Below are 15,326 nucleotides of genomic sequence, written 5' to 3' on the forward strand. Positions count from 1 at the left end.
AGCGGCAGCCCCGGCCTCGCTCTGCGAAAAAAGAAGGGTCTCCCTCCGCCCAGCAGTTGCAGGCCCTCTTCCTACACCCCCAAATATAGGCTCCCCTGGCCAATCAGGAGGCAGCTCGCGGACTCGCTGTCCGCCAACACAAGTCCGCCCCTTCTCGGGAGCCGGCGAAGATTCAGCGGGTGGGAGAGGTAAACAAAGAAGGAGCCGGCGCGCCGTGACGTCACGCCGAAGCGCACGACCTGCCCGAGACAATAAGAGCGGGGGACGTGAGGAGGTGGAGAGTTGTGGGTAGGCGCCAGGTGCGCATGTGTGGATGTGGGCAGGTTGGTCCCTGAAGCGTGTCAAAGCAGCTCGAGTCTTCCCGAGGAGGGTGGGTCGCCCAGTCGCCCAGTATAGAGACAGGATTGTAGAGATACGCCTCTTTCGTAAAGGAGGTGGCTCGGCAGAACACAGGAAAAGCACTGGCCCGTCTGTGGTGTGCGCTGCCTGCCGGAGGCTCCGCTCCGTTGTCCCCGTAGGTGGCGCTGTGGGTTAAACCACAGAGCCTAGGACTTGCAGATCAGAACGTCGGCAGTTCGAATCCCCGTGATGGGGTGAGCTCCCGTTGCTCAGTCCCAGCTTCTGCCAACCTAGCAGTTCGAAAGCACGTCAAAGTGCAAGTAGATAAATAGGCACCGCTCTGGCGGGAAGGTAAGTGGCGTTTCCGTGCGCTGCTCTGGTTTGCCAGAAGCGGCTTAGTCATGACTCGGAAGCTGTACGCCGGCTCCCTCGGCCAATAAAGCGAGATGAGCGCCGCAACCCCAGAGTCAGCCACGACTGGACAATCGTCAGGGATCCCTTTACCTTTACCTTAGATGGGAATGGCAGGGGTTGGAACCAGGACCATCTTCTTCGGCATGAGAAGTATGTGCAGATCAGCTGAACGCATACAGTGATCCAGAAGTGGAGGAGGAGTAGGAAGGGCAACATCTATCCCCAGTAGGGGCTGAGCTGGGAGCAGAGGTTTAAAACTCCAACCACCCCAGCACCCTACTTTTATTCTTGGAGGGAGCAGGTGGCACTGTGGTCTAAACCACTGAGCCTCTTGGGCTTACCGATCAGATGGTCGGCGGTTTGAATCCACTTGACGGTGGTGACCTCCTGTTGCTCTGTCCCAGCTCCTGCCAACCTAGCAGTTTTAAAGCATGCCATTGCAAGTAGATAAATAGGAACCACTGTGGCGGGAAGGTAAACGGCATTTCCGTGTGCTCTGGTTTCCGTCACGGTGTTCCATTGCGCCAGAAGCGGTTTAGTCATGCTGGCCACATGATCCGGAAAGCTGTCTGTGGAAAGCTCCCTTGACCTGAAGCAAGATGAGCGCTGCACCCCATAGTTGCCTTTGACTGGACTTAACTGTCCAGGGGTCTTTTATCTACAGTGGTACCTCAGGATGCGAACGGGATGCATTCAGGAGCCCCGTTCGCATACCGAATGGGATCCGTTCCGGAGCCCCGTTTGCATCCCGAATGGAACGCAAGACACGACGGTGCGTCTGTGCGTGCGGCTTTTCGCTGCTTCCGCACATGCACGTGACGTCATTTTGAGCGCATGCGCGAGCGACGAAAACCGGAAGTAACACGCTCTGTTACTTCCGGGTTGCCGCAGAGCGCAACTCGAATGCGCTCAACCTGAAGCACATTCAACTCGAGGTATGACTGTATTTTTATTCTTCCTTCTTTCTGCTGCTGCTGCCAAAACCAGTGGGGTCTTGGGCCCCTCAGAAAAATATTGTTACAGCCAGTGCTATTTTTCTAGAAAAAGAGGTGCCAGAACTTACCACAAACACCTCCCTTGTTCTCTTATAATGGCAATGGTGCCCACCTGAGAGGTAGGTGCAGGAACTGAGTTCAAGTGAGTTTTGGCTGCAGAAAAGCCCTGGTTACAGCCACCCCAATCTCCAGCCAGTGGTGCAAGATTCCATGGATTGCAGGTGCGCTTACCAGCATCTGTGTTCCCTTTTGGGACAATGGGGCACAATAGAGATGTGATCCCTTTATCACATACACAGGCCAACAAGACCAATCCTACCCCCCCCCCCCGCCCGACAACATACGAATCAATCTGGCTAACTTAACTCAATTCCTTGGGCCCTCTGATCTCTCGCTCCGCCATAAAAAATAAAATAAAACACCACACCAGTCATGCCAACTTGGATTACATAGTTGGTATAGAGTCAGAGATAGGTGGGACTAGTGGCCCGTTTGTTCTGGTTGATACGGATACCTTTTAGCTTCTACAACCTGAAAATATGGACTATCTACTAGGAGGCATGCAGTTCTTCCTGGATGCTTGTCCATCCTGGCTGGTGATGTCTGCCCGAGCTGGGCTGGGTGTGTGATCTCAGAAGTCCTCCTGGATCTCTCAGAGGTTTTCAATATCATAGATTCTGAATCAGCTGACTGGGTTGGGCCACAGGTTCTGCTACGATTTGGAGTCTTCTGTCACGGAGCCAGATCTGATTGCTACTCCAAGACATTCAACAGATGGCTTGGCATCAGTGCTAGGAACTCACCCACCCTCTCTACGAGGGAAGCAGCCATTGCTATTGAAGCTGCTGTGCCGGAAAATACCACCTGCCCATGGGCATAGCCAGGGAGGGGCACCTGCCCCCCTAAATCAATAAAAATACATAGCAAACTAAGGTTCTTCTGCCCCCAACAAAAGGGCTGCCGCCCCTAACAAAAAATCCTGGCTATGCCCATGCACCTGCCCCATGCAAAACGGTTGTGTAAAGTACTTGATTGGAGTACACCTTGGAGAGCTGACCACATCTTCCTAGCACACCTGCACAGAGCTGTAGTAGTAATCAGCTTGAAGGGATTTTGGGATGTTGTTTTACCTGTTGTGTGATACAAATCTCTGCTTGCATCATAAAAGCTAAGCTTAGAACTGATGGTATCATTAAACAAAATTTATCTCTTTGAGATCTTCTCCAGTGGCATCTTTTACAAGGTTGAATGCACAGTTACTCCTCAGATGGCTGCAAGGTATTTATTTAATATATTTCTACCTCTCTTTTAGGGTGAACATCACATTGTGATTTTTTAAAAATGTTAAAAACAAAACAATTGAACAAGATTCAGACAGTAGAGGATCAGGAGCATGCAAGAGGATCAATAGAATGCTGGGTGAATTTATAGTTTAAAAAAAGTATTCTAGGACTGCATAAAGACCACAAGAGAAAGGGTCCAGGCAAAGAGAGCCAAGTGGGGTTGCATAAACTACTGTGTGTACACATTGCTAGCAGTAAAAGGCAGGGTGGTTTTTCCCTCATCTGAAGTCAAAACCTGCTTTCACCAGTAGATGTCATTATAGCAGTGGTAATAGAGATATAACTCTTATACGATAGCCTGGTGAAATAATGAACTTAGCCAAATAAATTAAAAAACCAAAAATTTTTTTGTTACAAACCTGTTGCTGGATTAATTGAGATCACTCTTTTTTTTAATTGAGCAAAACATTTGTACTCAGATAGGCTAACAAATTAATCGACCAAATGTTGCAGCCCTGATTCTTTATATTTGTATGAGTGTTGTACATGCAAACTGTTCAGTGGCACAACGGGTCAGTGTGCCTGGCTGTTAACCAGAAGGTTGGTGGTCCGAGCCCACCGAGGGACGGCTGGATTCCTGCATTGCAGGGAACTGGCCTGGATGACCCTCGGGGTCCCTTCCAACTCTACAGTTCTATAATTCTGTGCAAGACTCCATTCCCTGCACTAGTGTGTGACAGGTAAGGGACTGGAGGAGGTGCTGGTAAATTGACTTATCCCCTGGAATTCCACCAACACACAAAGAGCAACACAATGCCTTTGGAGAAGCCAGTAAGGCAGGTGTGAGGAACTTTTGAGCATCTAGATGTTGCTGAACTACAACTCCCATCACCCCTGACCATTGGCCATGCTTGCTGGGTCCTGTGAGGAGTTGTAGTTCAGTAAGTAACACCTGGAGAGCCAAGGTTTCACCACACCTGCAGTAAGGCAGCAACTACAATGCAACAGCACTATGACAATTTTGTAATAAGCTTGTTTGTCTCCACTCCATAAGCCCTTACATTTGATCTATCCATTACCCCGCCCACCACGAGAATCCATAATAATAAAGGACTCCTGGATGGTTAAGTCCAGTCAAAGGTGACTATGGGGCTGTGACGCTCCTCTTGCTTTCAGGCTGAGGGAGCTGGCGTTTGTCCACAGGCAGCTTCCCAGGTCGTGTGGCCAGCATGACTAAACTGCTTCTGGCGCAACAGAACAATGAAACCAGAGCACATGGAAACGCCGTTTACCTTCCCACCGCAGCAGTACCTATTTATCTACTTGCACTGGCATGCTTTCGAACTGCTTGGTTGGCAGGAGATCCACGGTGCAACAGTGGACAACTGATGTGTGCAATCAGACTATTTGATTGCAATCTTAAGTAGTTTCAGGCGGGAATAAATCCCATTAATGACAGTGAGGATGTATTTCTGAGTAAATTTCATAGTATGTAACTGCACACACCCACACACTCTGTTGTAAATCTCATTTGTGTTAGCATGTGTATTGTTTTCCCAAGGTGCCCTTCTATGTTCTGTCTTGTAAGACTCCATTTGAAAACGCTGAGGAAATCCTCCTACCATTGTCTCTTCATAAACAAGCTCCCACACCCTCTTTTCATCTGAATTGATGAGTCGCATTAATCAGAATTGAGGGAGCATTTTTACTATGATTATTAAGTGTTACCTGCAGCTTTGGCACTGTAAAGCTGTTCAGTAATCACTTTAATGCATTAAGTGAAGAGAAAATCTGTAGAGAACATCAGTAAAGCAGCAGGTTAGCTGGTATATATAGGCAACACAAGCATTGGCATTTGGATGCCCACAGGGATTTATTTTGTAGCACAGAAGTATTTCAAAATAAGCCATGGCTATCTAGCTGTTGTAAGACAGAATGGATGATAACCTGATCTTCTCTGCAACTGATGTCTAACATAGATTCAGTATGATTTCTGCTCACCCTCCTCATCTTCAAAAGCTGCATCTAATGTTTTTCAATATTAGGATTACACTTTTAACAGTGTAGTCTTGTCTATATTTACTCGGAAGTAAATCCCACTGTGTTCAGTAGGACTTGCTCTTAGGTGCATGTAATCATAGCCCATAGTCGAATGTTTAGGTCAAAAAAGCAGAGCATTTAAAGTTAAAGGCATTTTACTCTGGAAACAGCCCCCCATTCAATTGTTTGTTTTCTCAATAACCACTGCTTTTTTCTGGGGGGACGAAGGGTTCGCATACCCCTAAACATTTTGTAAATCTTTGTACTTTTGTCCATTTACTGTATTTATTTTTCCCGATTTGAACTATAAAACGGCGATTTTATTGAGTCAAAATGGGAGTACCCCTAAGCATTTTTTTTTAGAAAAAAGCACTAACAAATCACAAACATGCATATACCAATGATCAGGGTAAAGCCTTTGAATGGAAATTAGTTGGCAGCTCTCTCCTCTTGACTCTGTTCAGTCTCAAGCTGGTCACACAGGCCTTCACACATGTGCAAGGTCTTAGAGAGAAATATTCTTCAAGCTAAAAATAGTGAGGGAGAAAAGGTTGGGGGAGGATTGCCCTTCAATAAGCAGCACAGGGCCGATGGTGGTGGGGAAAATAGTATTCAGACAAAAGTGGCCAGATTCTGTAAGAAGGAAATAATGGAGATAGCTCTGTGATTATACCATACATTTAAAGCACTCATACACCACTTCAACTGTCATGAATGGCTTCCCCCAAAGAAACATGGGAACCGCAGTTTGATAAGGGTACTGACCTCACAGAGCTACAACCACTAGTACCTTTAGTAAACAAACTATACTTCTCAGGACCTCCAAGTGATATAAAACTACTTCATATGTATAGTGCAAATGAGACCTTTATCACTACATTAGTTAATCATTAGCATATAGTGGCTAAATTGAATCATTAGTTAGTCACTATCGTATGGTGGCTGTGTTCAGGGATTTCCCTGAATGTAAGATGTGGGAAACCCAGGATTGAGGCAGCGGCGTGCATGCAACCCTCACTCCCAGTGTCCCTGGGTAAAAATAGTGTGAAGGACTGAAGAGAGTTTTTATGTGCATTCGACGTGCTTTTTAAAACCCTTCAGATCTTCAAGCTAATGACGCAAAGCACTGAAGAACAGATGTTTGAGGCTTTGCTTGCTTGTATGTCCCTGGATTCACCCCCAGTCTTCCATGTCGCGAAATAAGTTGCGTTCAGTAAAGCTTACGCCCAGGTGTAGGACAATTGATACAGGACATGCATTTATGATTAGCTTAGAGCTGATCTATATACACACAACAGATCATATAGTAAATCTGGGAAGAGAGCACTGCTTGTTGAAATTTTTCTTTGTGGGGGCAGTCCTCAAAGTGTTGGTTAGGACCTTTAAAGCACTAAATGATCCAGGATAGTTTAAGGACTTCATCCTTTCATAGGAACTCTGCTCTTCCTCTGGTCTTCAGCTGAATTTCTGTTTCCTGAACATTAGAGTTTAAGATGAGTTTGCCCAGACAGGGTTTTTATATGTCTGGGTTTTTATATCACCTCTAGGTTTCAGAAGCATGTCTGTTCTCTTGCTCCTTGCCTTCCAACAGTCTGAAGAAATGCTTGTGTTCTGGAAGGCTCCCAATGCTGCCCTGTTTTCTCTTTGCGCTTTTAGTTGATTTTATTGCTGACATTCCGCTGCTTGTTTTAATCATTACACCTGTTTTACTACTTGGTGTTCTGTACAAGTAGCTGTGAAGGGATTCTGATAGATGCTGGCACTCCCCACTTGATGCAACATGTTGACAGATAAGGAAGCTTCAGGAGATGAAAGGTTAGCATCTGAGAGCATTCTTGCTGAGTCCCAGCAGGAAGGAGGAGGAGAAGGAGGAGGGATAATGGAGCTACCAAGGAGAAATACAGACAAAGGAAGCCAGAGTGTTTCGGAGACTAAGGGGAGAGATTTATACAGGGAGGAGAAAGTAAGGGAAAAGAGGTGAGCTGCAAAACGAAATCTGGGCTGCCTCAGCAGGGGCAAGAAGAGGAGAAAGAGTCTATCTAGGGTTGTCATCCCTAGTGGTGAGCCAGAGAGAGAGGTGGAAAAGCAGGCAGGAGAGGACACAGTACCAAAAGAGCCAGGATAAGAACTGAGTAAGAGAAGGCAGGACAGAATACAGTGCATAAAACCGAAGCAGAGTGGAGTGCTGTGACAATGGCGCTCTTTGAGTCAGTTCCCCACCAGAGGGTGCTCTGAGTACAAGAGACCACCTGGGATCCTGAGCGTTCCTGGAACCAGAAGTGGGACCAGAAGCCGAGCTGACAATTATTTATATCTTTGTTAACCATTTTCAGCATAAGGCAAAACAGAAAGGCAGAATGTAAGCAACTTTTGAATTCTGCTCCTGCTTCCTAGTGTTCTGTGGGGATCAACTGAGGATGAAGGGTTTTGTGGCTTTCTTCCCTCTTGTGGTGCACTGGGTGTGCAGGGTTAAACTTTCTCACCCAGCACACTGCAAGGGGTGAAGGTCAGGCCCTCCCGCCTCCTCAGCTGTTCTGTGCACATCATCGGAGGACCAGGAAGGGTGTGCCTGGGTGTGTGTGGCTTTGGCAAGGACTGAGGGACAGGCCAGAGGCCGAGGAATCAGCCAGATTAGGCCTATGGGAGTTCCCCATGCCCGGTTTTGGTAAACATTGTCTGTTTTTTTATTCAACAAATGAATTCTGTATTTCCTTTCAGGTGCAGTTGTTTCTCTCATTGAGTTTCAAAAACACAGGAGGATTTGGAAAACCAACAATTCAAGGGTCAGACTGGAACAGGAATGAATTTTGTGTAATGCTCATGTAGGTAGGAGATGTATTAATTTATTCATAGGCACAGAAATGACAGAATGGAATAATCCTGTGCCTTTAAAGTGTTAGTTGCACATCTTAGGTTAGAACTATGTGTTGCATTAAATACGCTGCTGTCACCAGCAATGGCAAGCGTGCATATAATTTTCTCCTCTGTAATACTTAGGGTGGCTTACTGGATACTTCTGGTGGCGAATGGAGAAATATAAAATGCCCTGTTCAGGTAAATTAGGAGGGAGATAGAAAGAAGTAAGAAAACCAGGAGTTTAAACAAACACACAGCAAAGTGAGGGCTTTACACTGTCAGTATTTTATGGGAGGGATCTGGGCACATACTGGGAACTGTAGGCTTGCACAGTTAAAGTGGATTAAATCACTGTCGCCCTGGTACAGCAAATCCACTTTTAAGTGGCCTGGAAACACACTGAAAAGTGTGGAATGAACAAATGCTTAACAGTAAGTCATATAAACAGCCTGCTAGTGAATCAGGATGAACACTCATTGTTGCATAACCTGGCTGCAAATAAATCTCAACGAATGCTCAATAAAGACCAGATATAATCTAACCTCTGTGTAAGTTTTGTGCAAGCAAATCAGGATGAATGCTCAATAAATAACAAGCTTATCTGGATAAGCCCTGTATAAAAAATCCGGGACACTAAGACAAGTGTGAACAAACCTGACTTGGTCCATTGCATTATAAAGTCCAGTTCTTCCCTCCACAAACTCTCCCTCCCTCCTCTGAAAGAAACAGAATTGCCAAACATCTCATGCAACAATACTAACATGCCTCCGGTGCTATGTATATGCAACACCATAACTGAAATCTTCTACCTAAATTGAAAGTGGTCAAGTGATTGCCTGTAGATTGCTTGTTTCCCGCTTCCATTTTCTCTGACATTCTCTGCCCATTCTTTGCACCGAGTAGGATATGCAAAGTGCTGCTTCTTGCAAAACCTCCTGAACAGGAAGTGGGAAGCAAGGATGCCACCCAACTGAAACATGGCATTCCTGCTATGGTTTTGGCCAACCCTGCACTGCAGTACTGGGTTACCCAAAAGGAGCACATATGAGTCAGTCTCTATTTCTCCTCTAGCTCCACAGGGACCCCAACCAATCTGCAGATATCACCATAGCTTTTTTGTCAGTGCTTCCCCCCCCCCCCGGGGGTACTCAAGGGTACGCAGTATCAGCACCTTTTTTTCTACAAGAAAACCACTGGTTACAGTCAACAAAAAAGAAGCACAACTGTAAACAACAACTAAAGACGGGTGTTTGCAGGCTTTTTCAATGGTGTTTCAAATATACTCAATTTCACTTAAACGTGCAGTGTTTTGGAACGTAACCCACGGATAAATTGGGAGTTGCCTGTATACATCTTGGCAAAGTACCAGTTTCTATGCCACACCCTGCTCATCTATTGCAAGAAACATAATAGGTAGTTCTCAGGTTCAAGTTAAGGGACATTTACCATTTACTATGCATTGTGAATTCCAAAAAGATGGTGGTGCAAGCACTTGCTGCCTGCCTGTAGTGTTTGTGCATGCAATAAAGTTCTGCCATATTCCATTGTTATGTACTGAGTTGAATAGGATCCAAACTGCAGCAGTCTGATTGGTCCTAGAACAATAGGATTCAGAATGCAGCAGTCTGATTGGTCCTAGAACAATGCAGCAGTATGATTGGTTGGCAGGAACCACCCAATCATGCTCCAATTAGAAGTGAATCCACAACCTGATTGGCTTACAGTAGAATTCCAGAATTAGCCAATCATGTGCAGCCCATTGTGTAAATAATGTATATAAAGCAGATACTTTGAGGGGACATTCATTCATTCCTCCTCACCACTATGAGCTGAATAAAGAGCATGAAATCACTTTGCGACTCTGAGTATATTTCATCCATATTCTGGTATAATCTTTGCTTCTTTTTTTAAAATATTTTCTTGGGTTATGAAAGTGCGTGCAATGTCTCTCTCTTCTATATTTTTTCCCATGTAACATATTTAGAAGTCAGTTTCATTTGTTGAGACATTGGGAAGAAAAGGGGGAGAGAAGTGGAGGGGGGGAAAGATGAGTCGGGGTGGGGTCGGGTGGCGATGTTTCTATTTTACTTACTATATGTAGTGTTTGGTGTCAGTGTTGCATCATCTTTGCTTTTGAAGCTAGATGTCCTGTACCTGTGTCTTCCCTTATACAACTATTTCTTCCTGTTGTTGACCCGGCTTTGTAAAAGTATTTGCTTTTGAGCAACGCTTTGACACTGTTATATTCAGTTTCATGGTGTATTTTTTCACTTGCCATATAATATTAGAGCAGTAACATTTATAGCACTGGAATAAATAGACTTTGCTAGTATCAGATGCCTTGCAGCAGATTTCCTACAACGTTCCATTAATCTGAGGACAGCTATTGTTTCTGTTCTCTAGTGTTGCAAACATTATCCTTTAATTATATAAGATTCTGGCATAGGTTTGGTTTTTGGGGTTTTATTTTAAAGTGTCGTTTAAATTACCCTGCCAGATTTGACTTGATCATAAATTTGAAGTTTTGCAAAGCAGAATTTGGCAAACATCCAGGCTGATAGTTATTTCAGAATTTTTGTTTGTCTGTCTTGTTAGGTTCAGTGAACTAATACACTATAAACATATAAGCATGTTTTAAATAGCTGGCAACGTAAGTGGCATTGTGACATCCCATGAGACCTGCCAATGTAAACCAATTAGAAATATATGCAAGCTAACTGTTAGGATATAAATGTAATAATAAATAAATAAACTACCTGTCCTCCAAGGAGCTCAAGGTGGCACAAGCGAGTCTCCCCTTCCCCATTTTATCCTCACAACAACCCTGTAAATAAGTAGGTTAGGCTGAAATATAGTGACTGGCCCAAAGTCTTTGGTCAGTTTCGTAAATGACTGGGGATTTACTGTGTTTTGATGGGTTGGTGGGTATGTGATTCAGTTGTGAATTGCCTTGGAATTTAGAAAGTGATGGGTGGTCTATAAATATTTGCAGGAAAATAAAATGTGTGATAAAATCCTGCTTTGGAAATATCATTCAAACCATGGTTTGCTGATCTGGACATCAGGTAAAATGATGGCTTGACAAACTAGGAAGCGTATAAAACCACGGAATGAGGAGAGTGTCATGTGGACACTATTACACAATATTGCATGTATGAGCAGCAAGATGAATCCACAATAAACTGCTATATGGACATATGGCCCCCTATGTCGGAATATGGGGAGATATGGCAACCTATGGGGAGGGTATTTTGCACAAAAGCTCAACAACTTTGGGCAAAACTAAAAAAAAATTGCTCCCCCCCAAAAAAACATGCATATTATGGAAGCATGCATAGAACTTACAACACAGTACTTGTTACAGATAGGTAGCCGTGTTGGTCTGCCATAGTCAAAACAAAAAATTTTTTCTTCCAGTAGCACCTTAAAGACCAACTAAGTTAGTTCTTGTCATGCGGCTCAATGTGGTGCCTTCCATAGTTCCAGTTACAGATAGGTAGCCATGTTGGTCTGCCATAGTCAAAACAAAAATTTTTTTCTTCCAGTAGCACCTTAAAGACCAACTAAGTTAGTTCGTGTATCTGAAGAAGTGTGCATGCACACGAAAGCTCATACCAAGAACTAACTTAGTTGGTCTTTAAGGTGCTACTGGAAGAAATTTTTTTTTGTTTTAACACAGTACCTTGCATGCTTACTCTGAAGTACATTCCTCTCTGTTCATGAGACTTACTCCTAGGTACACATGTTTAGGATTGCAGCCTTAGTCCCTATCCTACACCAGCTCTCATTGCCAGCTGTTTTTAAAAGGGCAAAATTCCATCTTCACAGCCAGAAAAACAGCTTGACAGTGGACTGAAACTACAAGAAGAAACTAGATCTTCCAACCCTTTCCATCTATTGTTCAACTAACCTTAAAATACTTGTAAATGCTTTGGAAGGAACTGGTTGGACTGCTTTCCTTTTCTGGAATACTAAATCCATTGATATTTTAATCAGCATTGTTGGCTAGTGGAATACTGTAAACATTGCCCCTCTTCTGGAAATCTGAATCAACCCTCATAAGCATAGATGGACGCATCATGTACTACAGTAAGCACCTCTGATTTGCTTTTAACTGTGGCCGGCCAAGGCTGTGTACCAGATATGTACACCACACATTTAAAGCACATTATTTCCCCTCAAGGATTCCAGGAACTGTAGTTTTTCCCTCACAGAGCTACAATTCCCAGCATCCTTAACAAACTATAGTTCCTAGGATTCTTTAGGGGAAGTCATGAATGGCATTCAGTTGCCTTTACTTGGAGTAAATCCTTTGAAATTAGTGGACCTAATTTAGTGGTGTTAATTGATTTCAGCGGGTCTACTTTGAGTTAAAAAAATAGTTGAAAACCTCCCCATGTGTTTTAACTGTATGGTGTATATGCAGCCTATGTCTCTGACTGACTCCGAAGCGCTTGCTGTTTGGGTTCATGCCCTGCTTGCAGACTTTCCCTAGCTCTCTCTTAAGTTTTTGAGCTCACCTAATCACTGAGGGATCGCCATTACGCTTTGACATGTTGAATTTTTGGCTTTGCCCTGCTGGTTCTTGGATCCTTGTGTTTTCTTTTTGTTGATTTTCGGATTGTTTATTTGAATTCTCTTCTTTCTTTTTTTTTACATATTTTTGTTCAAAGGTCATTGAAGTTGCTTGATAACTCTCAGGTGGCTATCACCTGGAACTAGTGATCTGTTAATTTTTAATTTGTCAGTAATATCCAGAGGATAACTTCCTGTGTAAACTCTCAACTTGTGGATGGCAAATAATGCTGGTAGGTTTCTTGGGTTGTGAGAAGGGACTGGAAGGTCTTCCCACTGAGTCTAGTTTTGCTGGATCCAAATTTGCAGTTCAATAACACAGGGACGCGGGTGGCGCTGTGGGTAAAAGCCTCAGCGCCTAGGACTTGCCGATCGAAAGGTCGGCGGTTCTAATCCCCGTGGCGGGGTGTGCTCCCGTCGCTCGGTCCCAGCGCCTGCCAACCTAGCAGTTCGAAAGCACCCTTAAGTGCAAGTAGATAAATAGGGACCGCTTACCAGCGGGAAGGTAAACGGCGTTCCGTGTGCTGCGCTGGTGCTGGCTCGCCAGAGCAGCTTCGTCACGCTGGCCACGTGACCCGGAAGTGTCTGCGGACAGCGCTGGCTCCCGGCCTATAGAGTGAGATGAGCGCACAACCCTAGAGTCTGTCAAGACTGGCCCATACGGGCAGGGGTACCTTTACCTTTAACACAGGAAGAGGAACAGTTTGAAGATGAAAGTGAAATTTAAAAGAGTTTCTATATATATATGATAGCAGGGGTGTAGTTACTAACTGTTTTACTTAAACAAATAATTAGCAAATTGTTTATCAGATTGGGCCTTACTGCTATATAATTTTTTAAAAGGTAATTACTATACTATGGAAGTTTTAATTGACAGAACTACCAGGAAAATATATGCATTGACAAATGTTGTCCCTGAATTAATCAAAACAGGTTGTAATAAATGTTGCAAAAACTACACAAACAGCTCCATCTTGATTCTCCAAACCTGCTCCTAGCAGAGCAGGCTGCAGAATGCCTTAAAACATAACTTTCAACATTTCTCTGATTAAATATAGGGACATCCTAAGGAAAAGCGGGATATTCCAGGATCAAATCAGAAATCGGGACGGCTTCTGTAAATCAGGGACGTCCCTGGAAAATAGGGACACTTGGAGGGTCTGCCGGGGTGCCAGCCACAAAATGGTTGCCAGGGGGGCATGGCATAACAGAAAATGGCTGCCATGTTTAAAAGCACAGAAAGCGACACAACCACAAAATGGCATGGGCATGCCTTTTATATTCACCTATCCTCTGTTTGGAAGGTAGGGTGGGTGCTGAATAAAATGTGACTATGTTTAAGGATCATTGTTCAACACAGGAAAAGCCAGGAATCGAAGAGGAAAAGCCGTCTCCTGTCCATTGCAGGTTTTTGAGGAGATATCTGCTGAGCATGATAGGAGGTACCAGTGGGTATACTGGTGCCTCGCACTTCATTTCTTAATCACCCCAGACCATAGCTGTCAACTTTCAGATCTGATAATAAGGGATCAGCAGTCTCACCTGTCCCGGGGACAGTCTACGGGATATCTAGCAATCCGGGATAGCAGCGGGAAACAGCACTGGAATAACGGAATTTCCTGGGGAAAAAGGGAAGGTTGACAGCTATGCCCCAGACTCCCATCCTGGGGTGAGGGGTTGGGGGGAACCAGAGAACATTATTAGAAATTTATGTGGTGGCTTGACACTGAGTAAAGAGTGCTTGAAAGGGATCCATCGTGGACCTGGTTGAAGCACCGCCAACTGCCTGAGGGCATTAACAGCATCTTGGAGGAGGGATCTTAAATTAGGGAAATAGTGCAAGGGGAAACGATAAATGTGATTTTTATTCTTTGGTTTGTTTTGTGTATAGCAGTATAGTCTGAGCCGGATTTTTCTGTTGCTTAGAAGGTAGTTCATCAGCAGTACTTGAAAATTGATGGCATTCTCTTTGCACGACAAAGAAAAGAGGGAGCAAAGAAATCTGCTAGATGTGTTCCAAAATTATCTCTTTCCCAGTGTTCTTTCATTAAATATAACTCTGTACTTCTTGACCCTGGCTGGCTTCTGAAATTATTCACTATGAAGGTCTGGTTCTTTTTGCCATGGAAAAGCACTGAAGTTTTTTGTATCCTGTGTTGAAAAGCCCCAGCTGTTATGGCTGGAAAATTAAATAAGCAAGAGCAAGATTATATTACATAATTATCCAGTAGTGCATACACTAACACTAAACTGTTGCATTGAAACCTTTATTACCAAATAAAAACGTTAGTTAAGCAGAAGTTTATGAAAGTTTGCACCTTTAGATACTGTACTGAAATTCTATGGAGGCTGTTGTAAGATGATAAACTGCTGTATAGATAAGGAGAGGTGAGTAATGAATGTTTAAAAAATAAACTACAGAAAACTGGCAGTAGAAATGTGTATGTTTTTTTTTTTGCAAAAAATGCACATTACATGTATTCTATGGAAAATGAATAATTCCCCTTAATTTCTGTGTGTGTGTGTGTGTGTGTGTGTGTGAGAGAGAGAGAGAGAGAGAGAGAGAGAGAGAAATGAGTTCCAACAAGGAGACACCCAGGTCAGGAGAAAAGTTACAGGCAAGTTGCAACTTTTCTGCTCCTGTGTCATATATTAAATTGAACCAGTGATGACTCATCCAATCCTTGCTAATCCTCCCTACTGCAAGATAGGTGCATGTAGAAAATTAATGAATAATCTTGTAAATCTTTAGGGCATTTTTGTGTAAGATCAGTTATATAAAAACTCCTTTGGGTTAATATGCCCTTGGTTATCATATATGACA

General features: G+C 43.9%; 1 protein-coding gene and 1 long non-coding RNA gene across 6 annotated transcripts in view; one reads left to right on the plus strand and one right to left on the minus strand.

The window, feature by feature from the left end:
- The first annotated feature begins 150 nt into the window (after nucleotides 1–150).
- HYCC1 (hyccin PI4KA lipid kinase complex subunit 1) overlaps nucleotides 151–15,326 on the plus strand; it is a 51,522-nt gene continuing 36,346 nt past the window's right edge. The window contains exons 1-3 of one of the 5 annotated variants that reach the window (XM_083578714.1): nucleotides 448–903; nucleotides 2,976–3,026; nucleotides 7,790–7,897. The gene's annotated coding sequence lies outside the window, so the exon portion shown is untranslated. Of the gene's footprint in view, nucleotides 371–447; nucleotides 904–2,975; nucleotides 3,027–6,806; nucleotides 6,887–7,624; nucleotides 7,898–15,326 lie in introns of those variants that run through there. The other 4 variants (XM_083578711.1, XM_083578721.1, XM_083578722.1 and 1 more) reach the window with 4 other exon arrangements.
- On the minus strand, nucleotides 7,904–12,819 carry LOC310745873. Its single transcript, XR_014540413.1, has 3 exons — nucleotides 12,025–12,819; nucleotides 10,684–10,751; nucleotides 7,904–8,643 (listed from the first exon to the last, which is right to left on the minus strand). It is a non-coding gene; the product is annotated as an uncharacterized lncRNA (long non-coding RNA).

The sequence above is a fragment of the Podarcis filfolensis genome, assembly GCF_964270895.1.
Source record: "Podarcis filfolensis genome assembly, chromosome: 12".
Taxonomy (NCBI): Eukaryota; Metazoa; Chordata; class Lepidosauria; order Squamata; family Lacertidae; genus Podarcis; species Podarcis filfolensis.